The 23,058-nt window shown below is 40.8% G+C and overlaps 1 long non-coding RNA gene across 1 annotated transcript in view; it reads left to right on the top strand.

Moving 5' to 3' along the window:
* Positions 1-23,058, top strand: part of LOC134359036 (uncharacterized) — a 162,700-nt gene that overhangs the window by 51,360 nt on the left and 88,282 nt on the right. The window contains exon 3 of the long non-coding RNA XR_010021005.1: positions 19,904-20,022. This is a non-coding gene — a long non-coding RNA (uncharacterized LOC134359036). The remainder of the gene's footprint in view (positions 1-19,903; positions 20,023-23,058) is intronic.

Here is a 23,058-nt window from a genome sequence, read left to right as displayed (position 1 = left end):
ACTTTGTAAACAAGCTCTGTATTTAGGAAGACACTCTGTGAAAACGCTAGCTCACTATACCTGCTTTATTGCTGCTCGAGGTGCAGCATAAGACAATTTTTTTTAGGTCGTTTCAAACAAATAAGCTGAGTCTTCAGTTGCTTAGTTCAAGGAAGCTTGTAGATCAGATGGATTATATAATTTGGCATATCAGTAACTAATATGTTTATAGATGGAAAGTTTTATGCATTCAAGAAAATTAGCTTCACAGCATTAAGTGGAGCTAGTAGAGGTCTCTGTTTCTGAAAATGCTTTCAGACTTTGTGTTAAAAGACTATCTGAGGAAATATCATATGCTTGTAAAGTCACCCAAGAGGAAAGAGGTATAAGTGTAAAGAGCAGTTCAGGCTTATTAGTAATGGAGTAAAGAACATCAAGAAAGAAATGCAGAGTAAACTAGAATCTATTCCTCTTGCTTTGGTTTCTGTAAAGGATGATTCATTCTTTTGCATTGCAGTATGTTTTATAAGTTTATAGGTTTTGTACCTATGTTTTGGAAATCCTTTGTCCTTTGTGGATTAGTAATACCTTGTGCTTTATGTTTAGGAAATGGTTTGTGTTTTAGGATTGGTTTGTAATTTGGAAGTATTTAAGATAGAACTCCTCTATGAGTTTTAAAGTGTGATTGAATTTAAATGTGTATCACTGAAGATGAATGAACTGTGTTTTAAATTACTTTATTAACTGGAAATATCTTCTGCTTGGCGGGGGGAGAGAATCCACAGCTCAAGTAGTGGGTATTGGTAGCTAAACCTGCTGTGGAGTATAAACAGGGAAGTAAAATTATCTTTTAACATTGGGCGGTTACAATGTAATCTCTCTTTAGTAAGAGTACAGGTGGCTATTTATATCCGATAGGGCTTAAGCTCTTTGTTTGAGTTCAGAACTTTATGGTCAGCAAATACAATACCATGCTGCCCTGAGAGTAGCTTTTGCACTATGGGAGGCACTACTGCTCAGTGAGCTGTCCACTAACTCTAACTGCTCCTCTACCTGACCAAATGAAATTCAGCTTGGACTGGTTTCACACTGAGAGTAATTGTTACACTGTAAGAGCCATTTCTGCCAAGCCAATCCCTCCACTGACATTAATTCTCATTCTCATATTCTTATTTTTTTCCTTTCTCTCTTCTCTCTCTCTCTCTCTCTCTCTCTCTCTCTCTATCTATCTATCTCCTGGGTACATTTTGGGGCTGGATCAAGTTTTGGTGACAGGAGTTTAGTGAAGGCCCAAGTGCAGAGGGGCAGATGCAGACACAGAATGAACAGTTTACTGAGCTTAAGTGAGTATTGTACAGAACAAATGAAAAAAATAAATGCTAGACCAAAAGGGCTGCTAACTAAAAACTAACACCATTACTGTGGCTCAAAAGCAGTAACCTAAAACTAAATTTGTACTGCTCCTTTAACATCAACTACCTCAATCACTAATCTAAGATAAGCAGGGAGCATTGCTGTTGCAGTGCTTTGAGCAAGAATTGACAAGTCTAAATAAAAAGAATTAAGTAAGTTACAGAGACACTATTGGGCTGGAATATGTGCATTCTCATGTGTGTGATTACCTGCTTCTTTCAGCTGCTCCCCTGAGAGCACTTAGATTCTGCGGAAGTGTCCGCAGTTGTGACAGTTTCCTTGTCATCACTTTCTGAAAGTCATCTAAGAATTACACTTCCAGAACCTGTTCAATGTAGGTTCTATAATAATATTTTCAGAAAAAAATGGTTTCTTCAAGATGTAACCATCAGTTCTTGATATCTCTTTTTCTGGCTGTCCAACGCTTGTTACAAACAAGAGAGAATCTGCAGACTCTAGAAATCCAAGCAACACACACAAAATGCTGGAGGAACTCAGCAGGCCTGGCAGCATCTATGGAAAAGAATAGAGCCGATGTTTCAGGCTGAAACCCTTCAGCAGGACTGGAGAAATAAAGCTGGGGAGTAGATTTAAAAGGTGGGGGAGGGGAGAGAGAAACACCAGGAGATAGGTGAAACCTGAAGAGGGAGGGATGAAGTAAAGAGCTGGAAAGTTGACTGGTGAGAGGGACAGAAGACCATGGAAGAAAGAAAAGTGGGGAGGAGCTCCAGAGGGAGGCAATGGGCGGGCAAGGAGATAAAGTGCGAGAGGGAGCAGGGGATGGAAAATGTTGGCGGAGAGGGGGGCTGGGAGACATTACCGGAAGTTTGAGAAATCAATGTTCATGCGTTCAGGCTGGAGGCTACCCAAACGGAATATAAGGTGTTGTTCCTCCTACCTAGGTGTGACCTTATCACAACAATGGAGAAGCCATAGATGGCCATATAGGAATGGGAATGGGAAGTGGAATTAAAATGGGTGGCCACTGGGAGATCCCGCTTTTCTGGTGGATAGAGTGTAGGTGCTCGGTGAAGCGGTCTCCCAATCTACCTTAGGTCTCACAGGAGACAAAGGATGGATGCCTGTCTGATTGGAAGATGATGATCAGTGTTGTAAATGAGGCAGCATTGTTGGGTTTCTTGCTGTCTGTGAAATATATCAATGACTTGGGTATAAATATGGCAGTAATAATCAGTAATTTTGTCGATGACTCCAAAGTTGGTTGTGCAGTAGATAGCATGAAAGGATGTCTACGATTACGGCAGGATATAGATCAGATGGAAAGTTGGGTGGGTTGTTGGCAGATTGCATCAAATCCTGACAAGTATGAGGTGATGCTTCTTGGGAAGTCAAATAGCACTAGGATCTGTACAGTAAATGGAATGGCATGAAGGAATGTTGATGAATAAAGGGATCTTGGGTCCTTTGTTTCCTGCAAGTGGCAATGCAAGTCAATAGGGTGGTGATGAAGGAAGATGGCATACTTGCTTTTATGGGTTAGGACATAATGTTACAACTTTACAAAACAGCATTGTGCATACAATACTGTTTAGACAGTATTGTGTACATTTCTGGTTACAATATTATAGGTAGGTTGCTGATGCACTGGAGAGAGTGCAAAGGACTTCACTAGAATGTTGTCAAGTTTGGAGGACTTTTGTTATGTGGTGAGTTTGGATAGGCTGAGTTTGTTTCCCATGTTTCCCAACAGGGGTGATCTAATAGAACCTCATAAAATTATCAGAGGTATAGACAGAGCAAATAGTCAATTTTTTTCCCCCCATGAGGGCATAGGTTTGGGAACATGGAGATTCAAAGGAGAAATTGAGAGACTTTTCTTCTCACCAAGAGTGGCTGATATTTGGAACTCACTGGGATAAAAGGTGATGGGATTAAATACAGCCATTACATTTAAGAAAGATTTTAAAGCAGGCCTTTAGATAGTAAAGGATATGGACCTGATGTAAGCAAATGGAATTAGTGTAGATGAGCAAAACTGTTGCATGGGTGTGATAGACAGAAGGGCACTGACTGCGCTCTATGATTCTACAAGTCTAAACACAACTAATTCCTTAATTTCATTTTCTGAATTTTAAGTACTTCTTTCTCAATCCTTGAATTAAACTCTGCAAAACATATATTGTATAAACCCTTCAAACATATCATTGTAACTTTTAAATTTCATTCCTTAACGTGAAGTAAACTTACAAGTCATAATGTGAGAAAACGTTTTGGATAATGTTATTATTAACATCAAACTTACAAGTAATTTGTTCCATAAACAAAGGTGTATTGATTCAAAGTTTATTACAAGAGAAGTTATTTGCATCAAGCAAATTTTTTTATGAAAATCTAGCTACACAACCTAGTACAGTCATTGTTGATTCTTTTTATATCTGAACGAATTTGACTATTAATTGATTGCATGACGTCTAAACAAATCCTTGTGTTATTTTATGTATAGCTGACTGTAAAGTTTTCCCATTTAAGAGCAGAATTGTCACAATAACATATCTTCAAAAACATTATGATCTTTTTGAATGATAAATAAACTCTGGATCCTTTGGGACCTCAAGGGGTGTTTAATGTCACCCAAAACCATTCTCTGAAAACCAAGTTCATAGCCAAAAGCCCATTACATGGGTAATTCACCTTAAAAAATAGGTATCTCTGCTAACTGGGAGTCAGTGTAATTTCACTCACTGCAACAATTGCCCTCAGAATTAAGTAGAATCCTCTATTAGAATTGCTCTTGTCTTATCAGTATTTCACCTTTTCACTGTTGCTATTTGATCGAAGTATTGTTACTGCCTGTTATGCCGCTGGCATTTAGGGCAACAATGAAGGTCCTCAATCTCTGGTATTATTCAGGGCTTCCTTTCGGTTTTCCCTATTATCAGTCATGCAAGTCCCGGGTGGAGACTCAGGAATATCATCCCACTGAGATGTAGAAGGATTCTTCATTGCCGTTTATGTAACAATTTTATTTTACTAGTCAGGGTTGTTAGCCCTGACCTGAATCCCCAAACCTGGACCACTCTTAGTTTGGCCCCTGGCCTTTGACTTGTTTGGCATGGGTGACCCTACCATCAGCCAACACAGAAAGCCCGACTCAAGCCAACATACAGTTGAAGTCAGAAGTTTACATACACCTTAGCCAAATACATTTAAACTCAGTTTTTCAAAATTCCTGACATTTAATCCTAGAAAACTTTCCCTGTCTTAGGTCAGTTCGGATCACTATTTTATTTTAAGAATGTGAATTGTCAGAATAATAGAGAGAATGATTTATTTCAGCTTTTATTTCTTTCATCACTTTCCCAGTGGGTCAGAAGTTTCCATACACTTTGTTAGTATTTGGTAGCATTGCTTTCAAATTGTTTAACTTGGGCCAAACGTTTTGGGTAGCCTTCCACAAGCTTCTCACAGTAAGTTGCTGGAATTTTGTTCCATTCCTCCAGACAGAACTGGTGTAACTGAGTCAGGTTTGTAGACCTCCTTGCTCACACACTTTTTCAGTTCTGCCCATAAAGTTGTTTTCCTCTTAGAGGACCCAAGCAATTGGTATTTGGGTAAATGGCTATTTAGCAGTAACTTCTCTTAAGGAACTTATTTATTAGTTGTGTAATCATTACTGCAAATAGACGCCTTAAATTAACCAAAGGTCAATCAATATCATGAGTAGAAATATAATTATGTACATCTCTTCTACTCATATTGTTCAGAACCGAGCTCATGATTTTAAGGTAGTTAGTCCTGACAAAGGGTCTCGGCCCAAAACGTCGACTGTACCTCTTCCTATAGATGCTGCCTGGCCTGCTGCGTTCACCAGCAATTTTTATGTGTGTTGCTCATGATTTTAAAGCACATTTTTCTATCAACATCTGTTATTTTTCATTATGCTCACTGAACAGTTTAAATCAGTACTGGAAAGTGTTGTATTTTAAACAAGGCTTTTGAATTTTAATCAAACAGGTGCTAGAAGGGAAAAGCAAGGAAATGGCTGTTACAAACCAAGCCACGAGAGACAAGAGTATGAGCAGAAGCTCCCACTGGGCCTGATAGCCTGCTGTCTGCTGCAATAAAACTTACAGATGGTCATAAGTAATAGAATCATATCTTCCATGTAGCACCTGGAAGAGAGCGCTAATAGGTGGAAACTCAGCTGAAATAAAGTTCCAATGCAGAGTTCTGGATTAGTTTGCTGGAGACCAATATTCTAAGGTCCATAAAACCAGCACCTCAGGACCTTACACTTATGTGAGAAAGGTCTTTTCTTTGTCATCTACCACTGAGAGAAGGTGTTGGGATGAAGATTGTGAGTGAAAAGATCAATGGGCTGGAGAGAAGATGGTGGTGGAGATGATTGGGGGAATAGAAAGACATTTCTCATCTTTCCCTGTAACATAGAAGGCTATTCAGCACATTCCTTCTATGCCAGCTCTCAGTTATCTAATCAATTCCATTTCTACACTAATTTCCTTGAAATCTATTTTCTTTTACATGCTCAATTTGGCAGTACCTCCACGTACATTTAAAGAAAGGAAAGTATGAAGCAAAAACTGTTAACTCACTCTTATACATGCAAAGAGTTTTGCATGGTGTCATTTCCTTTTCCTATCAATCTCCATTTTCCAATGGATCTGGATAAAACTAACACCAGAAAACCCATTGATCTGTGATTGTAATGTAAATATTGATATTTACAAGTTATTGTTGATTCTGACCCAGCAAATTTGAGAATGCAAATCTGTTGTTGTAAAACAAAATACAAATAAAAAATGGGCCAATGGATATGTAAAACTTGAAAAAATAAGTGAGTAAAAAGTTTCCTTCATTTTAACAATACATATTGATTTTGGTCTAATGTCCAATGCAGCAGTGCCTTTTTGCATGGGTTTAGAATTACTCTGGTTAGATTATAGCTTGTGTTTTGCAATAATTTATTTACATATTCAGAAATGCAAAATCTTAGATGAACCAATGTTAAAGAGAGCAGTGTTAAAGTGAGTAGATTGAAACTGAATTTTTTCCTTCAAAAAGTTTTTCTTATTGGATGCATTAGTGATAACAGATGCAAATTCATCAGTATTTTGGGAGAAAGGTTTAATCTGTTTGGTAACCTGACACAATAGAGTGAAAGATGACTTCAACATATATACTGAAACATTTTAAAGTTTCATCAGTGCACACTGATCAAACTCTTAATAAGTTTATGACAGAAGAAGGCTCTTAGGCTATGTCTATACAACAAAAAAAATGAGTGGAAATTGGACCAGATCTCTGACTAATATAATTAAAACTTTGCAGTTTGATGTGAGTGTGTAATGACTTTACAGATGAAGCTCATCTGGGTGAACTGAATCCAAAATCTCTGACAGAAAGTATGTGTGTCTATGTTTTACTTTGGGCTGGGCAGAATGATTGTACTGGAGACTGGATGCAAAGCTAGTAGAAGCATGTGCAAACTTTATAGCATCTCTCAGCTGTCACTTCCCAGGTTAGACTTGTGGTGAATTTATCATAATGTCAATACACAGTAATAAGATACGTGTCTACTCGATTTGCCACCTGTCTGCTTTGGATTTAAACCTCTGCACTTGGCTCATCAAATGTGTTTTTTTTTTGAGTAACTCTGGCGTCATATGATGGGGAAGTCCATACTTTAGGTGCTATCCTGAGGAAAGCCAAGTTGAAAGGTCACAGAAGAAGCAGTCTATCGTCCCATTATTCTTGCATGCTCCTATTAGTGAGACTGGAATGATGCAGATTCAGAGTGAAATAGTAGGCAGAGCATGCCTCCTGCACTTGTGTGGAACTCATCAATTTCATCACCTTCACTACCACCCTGCCATTAAATTCACTTAGACAATGATTGACAACTCCTTTCCCTTTCTAGATAGCTCTATCTCCATCTCAGAAGATCCACTGTCATTTTACATCCACTACTGAGCTGCAGCTGGAGACAAAGGATGGATGCCTGTCCGATTGGAAGATGATGATCAGTGGTGTAAATGAGGGAGCATTGTTAGGTCTCTTGCTGTCTGTAAAATATATCAAATACTTGGATATAAATATGGTAGTAATAATTAGCAATTTTGTAGATGTCACAAAAGTTGTTTGTGCAGGAGGAACTCAATGAGTCAGGCAGCATCTGTGAAAGCAAAAGAACACACCCTCCCATTTGGTGACCATAATCAAAATTGTCATCCTGACCTCCCAGTCGCATGCTGTTTTAACTTCATATTCCCACACCAGGCCTTCTCGGCTGCAATGATGAGGCCCAACAGGAGCTAGAGGACCAACACCTTATTGTCTGCAATGGTATGACTATTGAATTTTACAATTTCATATAACACATATTCCCTGGGCACCTTTCTTCCCTGATGTACACAGCTCAATTCCACCCACTCCCCATGTTTGGGTCCACGTGCCAATGGCCTTCTTCCTCACCTAGTTCTACCTGTCAACCACCAGCTTCTGCCTCACCACTCTTTTTTGACTCTTTGTACTGGCTATCTTCTACACTCTCAGTCCTAATTCAGGGACTTGACCCAAAGTGTTGACTGTACCTTTGCCTTCACAGTTGCCTGACTTACTGAGTTCCTCTACTGTTTTTTTGAAATGCCTTCTCCAATTCCAGCTAAAGCTCGGATGTTGCCTGAGGACATCTCAAAAGGAGGCAATGTGAGTGAATAAAGAACTTTCTAAGAACAAAACGGCAAGAACATTAGACAGTGGTGCTGGGATCCAAACACCTGTCATAGACAGGCTTTCAAATGTAGACAAGCTCTAAATATAATTTTTACCATTCATGTTGGCAGTTGTGAAGTGTTAATTAGACAGTTAAAGTTTAATTGTTTGATTACTGTGGGGTTTGTACAAGAACAATATTACTGTTTCACAGTGCTGAATAATATTACCTAAATCTGTTTGTCTTGTGTTATTTGTGATGGTAGGCAATTAGACAAAGAGCTCTTTTAGGAATCTGTTTCTAAATCAGCTCTGCCTAATGAATGGCCTTTATCCAGGCTCTGAAACAGTTTTAGTGGCAAATTATAGGTCACTTCAGCAGGGAAAGTCTCCTGCACTTACATGTTGAGATAAATTAAATAAAACATCCTTCGGTGTAAGGCAGAAAGCTTCACAATATATGTATTCACTGCTGTGTAATTAAGACTGAAAATGCTGTCATTAAATAAGCAAATCAGTTTTGAGGTACAGTGTTACTAACTCAATTGTGTTCTTTGCACAGAAAGGAAATGTGATACTAATCCCCTGTGATTAGGTCATTTTGAAGCTACTCTTGCTTTTTCTTAGTTTAATTTGCATTTCAAAATATACCAACAATTCAAATAAAGAAGAACAACAAAGTTATTTTGCATCGATTTTTAATGGAGCATATTCAATGCAAAAGAGGTCAGGGCAGCTTGAAAGACAAATATGGATGTTAATTCACATGGCAACCAGTATAGTTCTGCCCAAAATATAAAATGGCTCAACCAGAAAAACTTAACCAATGACAGAAAAAATATCTTAATTTATTTTTTGAGGTGTGACTGTTGCATATTTACTTACTGATGGTTTTGCGGCTGGCGTCTAGGGTATCAATGGAAGTCCACCACTCTGTTAGTGTTCTGGGCTTCTTTCATCATGCCAGAGTTTCCTCTTGGTTTTCACAACTGTCAGTCATACAAATCCCAGTAAGGGCTTGGGAATACCATCACACTCATGCTATTTGTTCATGGCTGTTTCCATAACAGTTTTTTTTGGACTAGTCAGGGTTGTTAGTCCTAAGCTGAACCCCTGAACCTGGAGGACCATTGGACCACTTAGTCTGGCCTGTTTGGCATTGGTGACCCTACCAGGAGCCGAAGCATAAAGCCCTGGCACCAGCCAAAATTGCTCTGTGGATCACTGAGGTACAAACCATAACAAGGTTGTGGTCCTCTTGGAAGTCTTACATACTAAGCTGGCATTTATTATCATGAGGCTGCCATTGAAAAGGTGGTGGTGAACCAACTCCTTGTAGTCCTTTGGGTTTTGGATAGGAAATTCAGGGTTTTGATCCAGCTCTGATGTCACATCCAAATTCAGTCCTTTGATCAATGTGTAATTGTCCATCCATTTTCTGTTTTTACGCAGTGGTTGATACACAATTAAAGGCCTTGCTAGACCGCTTCAGAAGTCACAGAAGGTCCAGACAGCAGATATCCACCCCTGATGGGTTTTCACAGTGGTCTGATAGATACATGCTTTCTGTGACTGAGTCAATGTTTCTTTCTGACTTCAAAGCACAGCAGCCAGGAGCAGTTTCACAGCCTTAGTGTCGCGGAGAGCGGAGCCCCCAGACAATGCTTAAATTGTCTGAACCTCGCACTAGGAGCTGGGCCCCTCTGCAGTGAATTGCTCTGGACCTCAATTTCACTGTTAGAGGAGCTGTTCTCAACCTATCTAAATAGGCTCAGCATCCAGAATGATCCAACCTCGCCCAACTCTTAACACCTTACCTATCCAGCCTATCTGGGCCAATGTTTAGATTGTCCCTCACATTAGGATCTGGGCCTTACCGCAGCAAGTTGCTCTGTGCCTAGAATACATCAACCAATGATTTGTTTTGGACCTGGATTTCGCTGCCAAAGAATCAGCTCTTGACCTCTCCAAATTAGCTTGCCGCTTAGAGCAATCCACCCTGGCACCAGGGTTAGTTGGACAGGCACAGGAAATCCTTCATCACATCTTCTCCCCTCCAAATTGTTCACTCCAACCTTAGGCTCCAACTCTAAGTTTGTCGATTTTGCAGCACACCAGCAGGGCACATCTCTTGAATTAGCTTTGCCCTCACTCGCCCCTTGCTTGCTTGCTCATGGTGACAGTTTACCACAATTTGCTTCAATAAAAGCATTATTAATAATGTTTTTAATCAAATTTGTTTGCTTTTGAACCACCAGTAAGCTGTCACATATCTTTGGGAGTACCGTAAGATTATTTAGATGAGTGAATTTGTATTCTGCTGCAGTGATGTCAGGTTGTTTGCATAGATCTTTGTATTCCACCATTGAGCCACTTATAATCACTAGTGTAAAATAAATAATTTCAACCACTTTCTAAAATTATGAGGAGCAATTAGAAGAACTATGCTAAACAGTACCTTACCTTCATATTTATTTTCCAAGATGGTGTTGCGTATGGTGGCCATGTTGCAAGCTCCGTTCCAACTTTACAGTGTACGGCTTATTGATGCGATTTCCACCACATTTCTTGTTCAAGCAGATACAACTGTATTTCTATGTTATATTGTACATACCATTTATTATAAATTACTATAAATTGCACATTGCACATTTAGACAGTGACATAATGTTGTAGCGATGTGCTATACACAGCGCTAGAATAACCACACGGAGTCGGTGAGTTGGAGTTGCGATGAAAGAGGTTTTGCGCGCGCTGTTTCGTGAGCCGGTTCGTGGGTGTCAGAAAGTGGGTCGCCACATAACCCCCCCCCCCCAGAACCGGCGATACCTCCCCCAATGTCCACAGTCTGGATCAGCCTCTGTTTGGGAGGTCTGCCCCTGCGCCGCGGTGCCTGAGCCTGGACCGGTTGCGCCAAGTCCACATGGGCCGGTTTGAGTCGGTCCACCATGAAAACCTCCTCTCTCCCCCCAATGTCCAGCACGAACGTGGACCCGTTGTTGCTGATCACCTTAAACGGCCCCTCGTAGGGCCGCTGTAGCGGTGCCCGGTGTCCGCCCCGTCGTACAAAAAGAAACTTATAGTTCTGCAGGTCTTTGGGTACGCAGGTCGGGCTATGTCCGTGCTGTGAAGTGGGTACGGGGGCCAGGTTACTGAGCATCTCCCATAATCTGTCCCGGACTGCTGTGGGTTCTTCCTCTTGCCCCCTTGGGGCTGGTATGAACTCTCCTGGGACGACCAGGGGCGCGCCGTACACCAACTCGGCCGACGAGGTGTGTAGATCCTCTTTGGGCGCCGTGCGGATTCCGAGCAGGACCCAGGGAAGTTCGTCCACCCGGTTAGGCCCCTCCTGGCGGGCCATGAGAGCCGATTTCAGGTGACGGTGGAAGCGCTCCACTAGTCCGTTCGACTGTGGGTGGTAGGCAGTTGTGTGGTGTCGTAACTCGTTGGAGGTAAGACGCTGATCTCCGCTCCGGTGTCGACCAAAAAGCGGCGTCCCGACTGCTTGTCCCAGACGTACAGGAGGCTGTCCTGATGGCCAGCCGCCGTAGCGATCGGCAGCGGCTGGGCCTTGGCGTTTCCCGGGAATTTGCAGGGTGGTCTGCAGCGGCGGGCCTCTGTGCCCCACCGCTGGTGGTAGAAACACCATTGTTCGTTGGGCTCCTCACTCCCGTCGCCGGGTTTTGTAGGCTCTGCTGCCGGGCCTGGTCTAGTCTGTCGTTGGGTACGCGGCTTGGTGATCTGTGCGACGGATGCCCCTCTCTCTTTCCTGGCATTCCACAACACATCTGCTTGGGCCGCCACCTCCCGGGGGTTGCTGAAATCTGCGTCGGACAGCAGCAGGCATATGTCCTCGGGCAGTTGCTCTAGGAACGCCTGCTCAAACATGAGGCAGGGTTTGTGTCCTTCAGCCAGGGCCAGCATTTCGTTCATTAATGCTGACGGCGGCCTGTCTCCCAAACCATCCAGGTGCATTAAGCGGGCAGCTCGTTCGCGCCGTGAGAGTCCGAAAGTCCTTATGAGCAGGGTTTTGAATGCTGTGTATTTGCCGTCCTCCGGGGGCGACTGTATAAACTCCTCAACTTGTGCAGCAGTCTCCTGGTCGAGGGAGCTCAGCACGTAGTAGTAGCGAGTGGACTCCGAGGCTATCTGCCGAATGTGGAATTGTGCTTCTGCTTGTTCGAACCATAAATGGGGTCGCAGCGTCCAGAAGCTTGGCAGTTCCAACGAAACTGCGTGAACAGATGCAGCGTCGGTCATCTCTGGTCCAAATATTGTTTGGGCCGTCGGGGTCACCAATTGTAGCGAGGTGCTACACACAGCGCTAGAATAACCACACGGAGTCGGTGAGTTGGAGTTGCGATGAAAGAGGTTTATTCAAACTTCGCGGCCCGCTTTCAAGCCTTCCCGTTCCCGCCCTTTTTGCTTGCGCGCGCTGTTTAGTGAGCCGGTTCGTGGGTGTCAGAAAGTGGGTCGCCACAATGTAAAGATTTTTACTCCTCATGTATGTGAAGGATGTAAGTAATAAAGTCAATTCAGTTCAATTCAATACATGTATGTGGTGAGAGATGAAATAAATGGCAATTTTATAAACCTGCTACCCAGATCAGCACTATGTAAAGATAAACCATCTTTTGTTAAATTTTAACATAATTTTGGTCTAATTTGATCCCAGACCTTACTTTTAAGAATTACACCTATTCCTGGGCGGTCTGATACTAGGTTTAAATTTGTTTTACCGGAGTAGCCCACATTTTAGTAACTGAAAGAAACAGCGCTACCTGCTCTCTCACTGTCTCAAGTGAACAATTTGATGTTTACAGGAAGATAACGTCCCAATATTCTTCTCTTTTTTAAATTGTCATCAAATTTATTACATTGAGCTTGGGAGAACATGATGTGATAGAAAATGTAAAAAAATAATTACCATTACTCAGGCATCTGGTGAATACTCTGGATGTGTTGACATGGACTGTTGACCTATGGTACAGAAATACACCCTGGGGTCAGATGCTCTAAATAAATGCAGGTTGCACTTAGCTTCGCAGAGCTTCTTGAAGCTATGCAGTAGAGCACAAGAACTGGCCCTTTCGACCACCACCTCTACGCTGCCCATGATGCCAGTTCATTTACTCCTATCCACCTGCAGATAGTCCATATTATATCTGTTCTACGTAACTGCCTCTAAGATGTTGCTGTTGTACATATCTCCCCTGGCTACATGTTCCAGGCACTTATCCATCTTCGTTCAAAAAAACCTAGCCTCATACATCTCTTTTGAACATTGCCCCTCTCACCTGAAACCTATGCTCTCCAGCATTTCTGTCTCAGAAGAAAGACTCTATCTACCCTATCTATGCCTGTCATAATTTTATATAGTATCATCAGGTCACTCCTTAGACCTCAGAGAAAGCTAAGGAGTTTCTCCAACTTCTCCCTATAGCTAATACACTCCAATCCAGGCAACATCCTGGTGAACCTCTCCTGCACCCTGTATGAAGCCTCCACATCCTTATTCTAATGTGGTGAGCAATCTCCAGTGCATAGAGAAAGAGAAAAAAAAACACAAATCATGCAAACTATAGAAGCGAGCAACAACAACATTTTTGTATATTAAAAATCAAAGGTAACAGCAGGACAATTCTAGTTACAATGCAGCTACAATGCTTCCTTTGAATTACATATGGTTTCACACATCTCCTTCTTCGCACCCACACTCCAGACACCCAAAATGAATGTTAATTAGCATTGTCTGGTTTGCAATCAACTCCAGTCCACAGCTCCAGGAAAACTATAGTTCAGAGCTGCATTTTAAATTCAATCTACAATCCATATTCATGTCTGAAGATTGGTTGCTGGTGAAATTGATATTTGCTATATACCCTAGCTCCAGAATATGCCCTAACAAGTGAAGTGACATCACATGACTAGATGTATGCAACCTCACACTGTCCCAGGTCCTTGTTCCCTCAGTTAATGGAATAATCTTCCTGGATCTGGCTTGCCACCTGCAAGTTATAAGTGCAGGTGGAATTTTGCTGGGTCTTTGCTTCAGCAGGAAGCTACGGAGGGGCCTTAGTGGTGAGAAAGCGTCAAGTGGTATGTACACAAGGCCCTATCCCACTGACCTCCCCCCCCACCCCCAGTACTTCTGATAGGCCTTGACAAAAGACAAGATTGTCCTCTGCTGAAACTATAAATTAGTTATGTTTTTTAATATTTGTAGATTCTTAGAAAATATTATAATATAATTAATAAGAAAATAATGGCTATAAAAACAAAGGTTAAAATAATTTAAGTGCAAAATCACTTAAAATTATTAAGAACATTACACTGAAGTAAAATAATTTAAGGAGATAACTTACCTTCATGTGTAAGACTGAACTCCATTGTTGAGTTCTATGTGGAGCTCTGTCATGGGGCAGTCTGATGGATGAGGCAAAATCTATCACTCTAGAAGTCCCATACCAGGGTAAGTTTGTGCCCTTGTCGTGTGTGTGTGGCCAACTACCATCAGCTCCTTAGAGAACTATTGACTGCACCCAGCATTTCTAGAGAATGCCAGTACAGAAAAATGTACTGATGAGAAAGAGTTATAAAGAAACCTAATACAAGCACAGTATTAAAAAGGTCTCTTGAGGAAGCAGACAAGAATTGCAGGCAATGCATGTCTCTGAAAATTTAATTCAAAGTTCAAAGTAAATTTATTATCAAAGTACCTATATCTCACCTTATGCAACCCTGAGATTCATTTTCATGTGAAAATTCAATGACCATAACAGAGCCAATGAAAGATTACGCCAATATGGGCATTCAACCAATGTACATAAGACAAAAAAACGGTGCAAGTACAAAAAGAAAGAAATAATAATAAATAAATACTGTAAACCAATAAGTATTAAGAACATGAGATGAAGAGTTCTTGAAAGTGAGTCCATAGGTTGTGGGAACATTTCAATGATGGGGCAAGTGAAGTTGAGTGAAGTTATCTCCTTTGATTAAAGGTCCTGATGTTTGATGGGTAATAACTGTTCTTGAACCTTGTGGTGTGAATCCTGAGCCTCCTCTACCTCTTTCCTGATGGCACCGGTGAGAAAGCAAGATCTGTGTGGTGGGGGTCGCAGATGATAGATGCTACATTCTTGAAACAATGCTTCCAGGCATCCCACCCTGCAAAAACTCATTTCAGGGAGGTAGCACCATCAATTTCTGGGAGAGGTGGGATGTCTGCAATAGAGTAGGTCCTTAGCAGTTATCTTAAATAATGTTAGCTATGCTACTGAACGAATGACACCTGTTAAACTCACCTCAACATGTCTTTTACAGTCTTAACCCACCATGGGCAATAGAAAAGTCACTGTTGCAAACCATGCAGTGAGCAACACTGTCATTATTTTTGACCCCTATTAGGCAGGGGTACACTTTAGTGTAGTCTGGGGTGAAGTACGTTTTATATTTTCTCTTCTTGGAATAATCTGCCATGGTACTCTCTCTCTCTCTCTCTCTCACTCTCTAAAATATCGATTTCCAGGATATTGTATATAATTTGCAGACATCAGGGAGCCACTATCAGTATGCAGGAGATTCCCGGAACTTTCGGGAAAGGTGGGATGTCTGCGCTTCATGTAGATGTGCTCAAGGACTTTATTCGTGATGGACTGGACCGTATATTGACCATACCACCATTGACAAGTGTGGAAAAAGACAGAACAATGATCTTACAACAATGGAAAAAGAAATGCCCAGTAGATGTTTTGGGCTGAGACCCTTCATTAATACTGTTCATTTCCCTCTATATATGCTCCCTGAACTGCTGAGTGTTTTCAGTGTGTTACTCCAGATTCTCAGCATCTGCAGTCCCTAGTGTTTCTAAAAGAAGAAATGTTGGTTTTAAGACAAATAATATCACATGAGTGTGGGGTACATAGTTTGCAGCTGTGTCACACTCAATGTATTATAAGGATGTATCCTCATTTGTATTTGAATAGGAGCCTTTATAGGCTCTATGACTCTGCAGCCCTGCTGCATAACTGGTGTGTAGGTTAATGAGGGCACAGACATTTCTAGAGGTCCAGTACACTCCAGGCACTGAGCATGCTCCAGATTCAGTGTACCAGTGTCTAATGTGTGACAGGACATTCATTTATTCATTTAGATCATTTGTGATTAGACAGTGACGTAATATTATCAGACTGTTCCAGTTTACTACTCTGGAAGTATTCAGGATTTGAATATGGCTTTCACTTGATTGGATCAATCCAGGACAATGGATTTTAACTGGAGGCAGTCTGCTAATCCCTGACCAGTAACTGTTACCAACAACAAAGCCATAGTAATTTTTTTTTTCTGGAAGTGTTCATTTAATTTCATTATGTCTGAGCTACAAATAGCTTTGCAATTAAACATTGCAGAAGAAATAACTGTTATAAATGTCATTTATCATAATCATTAAAGATGTGAAAATCAGAAAAAAAATGCAAATGCTGGAAATAAGACCATAAGATATAGGAGCAGAATTAGGTCATCTCTCGGCCATTACATCATGGCTGAACCATTTTCTCTCCTAGCCCCAATTTCCTGCCTTCTCCCTGTATCTCTTCATGTCCTAACTAAGCAAGAATCTAATAACCTCTACCTTAAATAAGAATTCATTAAAAATCTGTATTAAAAAGAATAAAACAGCAGCTCAAGGCCCACCTGTGGGAAAACCCTTTGTCTTTGTCCTAGATCATTAACTCTTGTTTCTCTTCTCACGGATGCAAACTGCTGGGTATTTTGTCTGTTTTTACCATTTAAAAATGTATTGATCTGTGCTCAGCACAACATTAAGGTGGTGAATTTCAGATTGCAGGATTCTTTGATGAATACAGCTGCAACAAAAAAAATCTAAGTTGCTGGAGGAACTCAGCAGATCATACAGCATCTGAAGAGGGAAGCAGTCAATATTTTAGGCTGACTCCCTTCATGTGAATTGGAGTATAGATGCAGTTGTCTCAGACAAGGAAAATAATGTCATCCAATTCTCTTCATTTAATATATTTTCAGTGACTTCTGCTGGTACCTATATAGATTTTGATTAAATGAAAGGTTTGGGTTGCAGCCTGCTGCTAGTAACCCCAGAAAATTAGTCACTTGTACAAACTAATGTAGGCAGCTGGAAAGCTGTAACTAGCTTTATTTCAGCATACTTGAGTCCTGTACTTAGGTCAACATAGTATCTGGGAAAGGATTTTAAGAGCATTTTATTTTATACTTTGAAGCAGAAGTGGGCAGCATAACAAACTGCTTGCAAGACAGTTCTGCTGGAGGGTAGTGACTGGGAATCAGCTATTTTGTTATGCAAAGTTGGTCCCCTGAGCACTGCCACATAAAGGGCATGAATCACAGAAGCATTTATTATTTAATTACAGCCTTACAATCAGTTACTGATGATGTGAGATGATTACCAATAATTACTCTGTATTTCAAACCATTCAGGATCCCAGGTGGGGACCTGAAAGGAGGGGAGAATGGCAATTTTGTTAAACCTCAAAGGCAGCTATTAGTTAAATGAATTGCACCATATGTGACCATTTACTAATTAGCACTCCCATAAACAACACAGTCAACTTGTTTTAAAGCAGTACTCTTTGAGTGGTAATATTGTCATTCAAATAATCCCAGAGCTGAACAGGCTTTCAAAGGCTCAAGAAATAGCTGGGCAATTCAGGCACAATATTTTCTCTTGCATTGATTATATTTATTTTACTAAATAAATACAATTTATTTTATCAACACATATTCTGTAATTTCCATTTTATTTTATTTGTCCTGGATGAAGCCAACCAGCTGGATTCACCTGGGAATCTATTTATTCTGTAGGCATCTTCATTAGCCATAGATATACAACAAAGACCTCAGAATGTGACAGCAGCCGATTCCAAGTAAATAACAATGAAGATTTAACAAAATGTGTTTATTATTAGGACACAGGTAAGTTCTTTTTTTTTGCATGTTAGAATCCCTTTCCTGTGATCACCCTTGGGAACTGCTCAGACTAACTGGTTCATGATGCCAACTCGATTATCCAGGATAGACACCGCTTACTATAAATGAATCCAAAGTGGCTATTTTGAATTTTAGAATACAGACAAATGTTAAGAATAGTTCTGTGGGGATAAATTAGAGAATGTTGCAAAAAGAACGCTGGGATTGTTACACACGTCCATTTGACACAATGCAGAAGCCACGTCAAGCACCTTGGCTCCAACTGCAAGAATGGAATTTCCCAGCGGCCAAACATTTTAATTCTTATCCCCATTGCCATTCCAACATGTCAGTCCATGGTGTCCACTTTTGCTATGATGAGGCCATGCTCAGGGTGGAGGAGCAAAACCTTATATTCCATCTGGGTAACCTCCAATCTGATGGCATGAACACCAATTTCTCCTTCCGGTAAACTTTTTTCCTCCTCTGTCCTCTTCTTCTATTCCCCACTCTGGGCTCTCACCTCTACTCATCACCTGCCTATCACCTCTTTCTGGGTTTCCCCCTTCTTCCCTTTCTCCTATGATCCACGCTGCTCTCCTATCAGATTTCTTTTTCTCGAGTCCTTCACCTTTCCCACCCACCTGGCTTCACCTATCATCTACTAGCTGGTCCTCCCCCACAGAAATTTCTGTCAACTCAATTATCCGGGATAGACACAATTTATTCTGTCATCTTCCCCTTACTTTCCAGTCTTGAAGATGGGTCTTGGCCTGAAATATCAACTGTTTATTCTCCTCCATAGATGCTGCCTGACCTGCCGAGTTCCTCCAGCATTCTGTATGTGTTTCTCTCGAATGATTTCCAGTATCTGCAGAATCTCTTGTGTTTATGACCCATAAACACTAAAATATATATTCCCACATAACTACTATGATGTTTGTGAAAGGCCTAAACTAACTGCATTTTTCTAGTTTCAGATCATCACCATGACAATGATCTGATAGGTGGTTTGTACCAGTTAGTCACTGAGTAAAAAATAGACATTGGCACTGAGACTGACAATGAAGTCATTTCAGAAATTTCTGTTGCTGGAAGAAATATCAGACTCTGCTTGAGAAAAGATGCCCAGATTTCACAGCACAGCACTAGAGACCTTGTTAGGTATAAAACCATAAGACATTGAAGCAGAATTAGACCATTTGGCCCATTGAGTCAGCTCCACCATTCCATCATGGCTGATTGATTATCATTCTCAGCCCTATTCTTCTGCCTTCTCCCCTTTGACACCCTTATTAATCAAGACCCAATCAAGTTCCGCTTTAAGTATACCCAATGACTTCGATTCCACATCTATCTTTGGCAATGAATTCCACAGATTCACCACCCCCGGTTAAATAAATCTCTCCTTATTTCGTTCTAAAGGGATATCCTTATATTCTGAGGCTCTCTGGTTCCTAGACTTCATGATATGAGTAGAAGAGGGAGATCCTGTATCTGCAGGGTGTCAGAAGACCTGCTGAAGTAGAAGCAGGAGGAGATCACTGTTGAAGTCAATGCAAGAAGCCCTGTCACTGAACCTGGGGATAGTACCAAGACTTGAGTTCAATGAGCTCAGCTGTCAATGATGGTGTCTTTAAATTCCATGAACTACCACCAACTACTGACAATCTTCATCAAACACATCTGGGACCAAACTCTCATATATTCTACACACTCTCTCACATTGGGCACTGCATCAAATGAAATGCTACATCCCACATCCTCTAGCTGATGAATCAAGGTAGTTGCATCACTTGAAAACAGTTTCATGTCACTCACTAATGCACTTTTCTCTCTCTTGCAAGGCTAGGTGGCCTATAACAAAATGATGGGAGATGACACTTCTGTGGATCACCATTTCTTCTCCAAACCTCAGCGGTCTGACCATATTGGAGGCCGAAGAGTGAGGCTATTACATTGAAGACAAAGGTATGTTCACATCCAATTCTCCTCGTTACATTCCATTTCCACCAGCTCACAACCACTTCTAACTTAGAACAGTGGAGAGTTTAAGCATGTTCCTCTTAATATATGCATTTCCACCAGGAGCATTGTGGTTAACTGAAGTTTTCAATGGTATGGTGGGGTGGTAAGGTGTCTGACCATATACAAGTATATTTTGTGTGGTTGTGCTTTTACGGATATTCTATATGGTCTTGTTGTCTTGTATGTGTGAGGACTAGGCCTCAAGTTGTGGTGTCTCCTGGGGAGAGGGCATCGGGATGGTGTGGCATGGCCTTCAGGATGGAGGAGACAAGCTCTACTGAGGTCAACTGTGGATTGATGCCATGAGTTTTTGACTCTTTTGTTGCATGATCGTGATACCACTTGTGCTTGCTATCTTGTGTGCGTTTTTGTGCTGTATGTGACTGTTGGAACTGTTTTGTACCTTGACCTTCTAGCAGTGCCATTTCATTTGGCTGTATTCATGAGTATTCATGCATGATTGAATGATAATTAAACTTGAAATGAATTAAATTTATATCTTTATGCTTCCTCCTTTCGGATATTTGAGATCTAGTTTGGCAAGGCAATGTTGGCTAAATATTGACCATCATACATAGATACTTCTTGTGTAGTGGAGGTCAGCTGAGCATCTTAGTGTTTATTACTAGGTGGGAGCTGTACATTTGGGAGCAGTTAGCATGTGATGTGATGTTTTCAGTGACCCTGACCACACATGAGGATATTATACCATAGCATCCCTGTCCTAGGGGCGTGACTCCTCTCATGGACTTTGAAAGCTGCCTCCTCCCACTGTTGTTGGAACATATTTCCAGAGGGATTTATGTTTCTTGCTGCTCAAGCACTGCATGTGAAATGGCTGTTGTCTCCTGCTCATGATCAGCAGACTGCAAATTACCAATCCCAACTGGAATACCATCAACCAGCAGCCTCAGCTGCAAAGCAGGTGAGACTTATTCATCTGAAAAGAGAAGGCTGGTGTGTGGATGAAAGGAGCTCTCCGAAATGATGGGACATTTAGATGAAATGCACAAAACGAGAATGCTTATATTTCTGCAGAAGAATAAGTAGAGGCAATCACATATAATTAAATAAAATAAACAGATTGGAAGGAATCTTTATTCAGAGAATTGTGAGTAGGTGAAGCCTGCAACAACAGAAGGGATTGAGGTGAATCATACAGGTGTCATAAAGAGGACATGGAAAGTTATGCAGATTGGATTAAATGATGAAGGATGGCGGAACCGATACTCAATTTAAGCATACATTGATCCATGGACTAATTGGCTGAATGACCTGCATCTGTTTGTCTGTTCTTAATACTCCTATGTAATTCTATATAGCAATACACAAAGGTTGCCATAGCCATGGAGAGGAGTGGGGATAAGCGCCCACTGCTTATTAAATGCTCCCAATGGGGTGCATCTCAGTTAGCCTCTGACAACCAAGTCCAGCTCCTTGCCGTCATGTGTGGGTTTTACTACTAAGCCTAGTGGAACTGTTGCTTCTGACAGGAGAAGGGGCAAAGGCAAAGGGTTATTGGCACCTTAAGACCAGTCGCTTCGCCAAATGGGGCTCATCAGCCGTGGTTGGCAGTTCCTCCAGGAGAAGGAAAATTCTGATCTCAAGCCTCTGCTGTCTCATGGCTGTACTCACTCATGGGGAAGAGTTCGGGAGTAAACCCTGAGGAAAAATCTGGAGCTGGAGTCCCTAAGGCAGTCTGACGTTGACTTCAATGTTGACTGGCAACTCCTGCTGCCGCCAAACTGTATTGGACTCTGCCGTTTGTTTGGATTCATTAGCGATGTGAAGAGAGGGAGCCTGCTGCATGGGCAAAAGCTTGTTCTCCATATTGTACTGCCCTGGCTTGTTAGGATGCAATATCCATGGTTGACTCTGATCAGCGGAGGGCCTCCTCCTGAATACACAAAATAATAAACTTGGCATTTGCTCTGTTATTGCCTGTAGAAGCTGGTTGAGATTTTTTTAACAGTTCATGGAAATCGTGTCAGCATTATCCACATGGTTTCGAAATGCTAACAGAATTTAGATAAGCGCATTAACCAAATGCTGTTTGAATACTTCTGAATGCCAGATTGTGTGAATAATATTTGGCTTTGGCTGGAGCTCACTTTTCAAACTGACAACTGAAATGTAAATCTACAAAAGGGTATTGTGTTTTTTTAATAAATTTGCCATTGTAATATGTCAATTGGAATTGAAAAAGAAACTTCTTTGCAATATTAACACAATGCATATTACTATCACTGTCCATATTAATTTTAAAATTAATGTGTAAATTGAAGTATTAAACATTTTTAAAAAGCTGTCAGGATATTGTATATATTGCAGTATATGTCTTTGTTTCTGTTGTGATAATTGTCTTTCACATATTCATATCACTTGATAAAAATTTGACACATCAGAACTGTGCATATTATATGTTAGTTAAGTACATACATGTAGACATTTCACAGTAATATTCAGTAAGTAAGCCACAGATTTTAGTTTAGGCAGTCTACTGCCATGTTGAAGTCCATGACAAAATAATGATTAATTTATTGAGTAAGACCACTTGATTGAATACATTTTGATCAATAATCCAAATGGCAAAGGATCTAGTGCAATAATGCAAATATTAGAGATAGATTCATTGTTAGATTCAATAATATCCAACAATAATAAATTGCAATTTTCCATTTAATCATACTTGAGACTAAGAAATGAAGGATCCGGAAATGAGAATATCCAGGCATGTCTAGAAATGAGATAAGCATTCTTCTAGTTCCAATCTTGGCACAAGCCCTTTATTTGTAATAGGTTTGTGTTGACTGTGTATGATAAATAACTCGATAGTTATTGACCGCTTAATTCCTAAAGGCAACTCCTCTAAGTTGTGTATCTCTGACTCTGGACACAGTCAAAGGATTATCTCCATGTCATAAATGGAGTTCATTAAAAATACCTAGCAATTAAATTGGAAATCTTGCTAAAAAGACC

Source organism: Mobula hypostoma, chromosome 19 (assembly GCF_963921235.1).
Source record: "Mobula hypostoma chromosome 19, sMobHyp1.1, whole genome shotgun sequence".
Classification (NCBI taxonomy): domain Eukaryota; kingdom Metazoa; phylum Chordata; class Chondrichthyes; order Myliobatiformes; family Myliobatidae; genus Mobula; species Mobula hypostoma.
The sequence above is the reverse complement of the archived record's forward strand: the minus strand, read 5'-3'. Positions and strand labels throughout refer to the sequence as shown.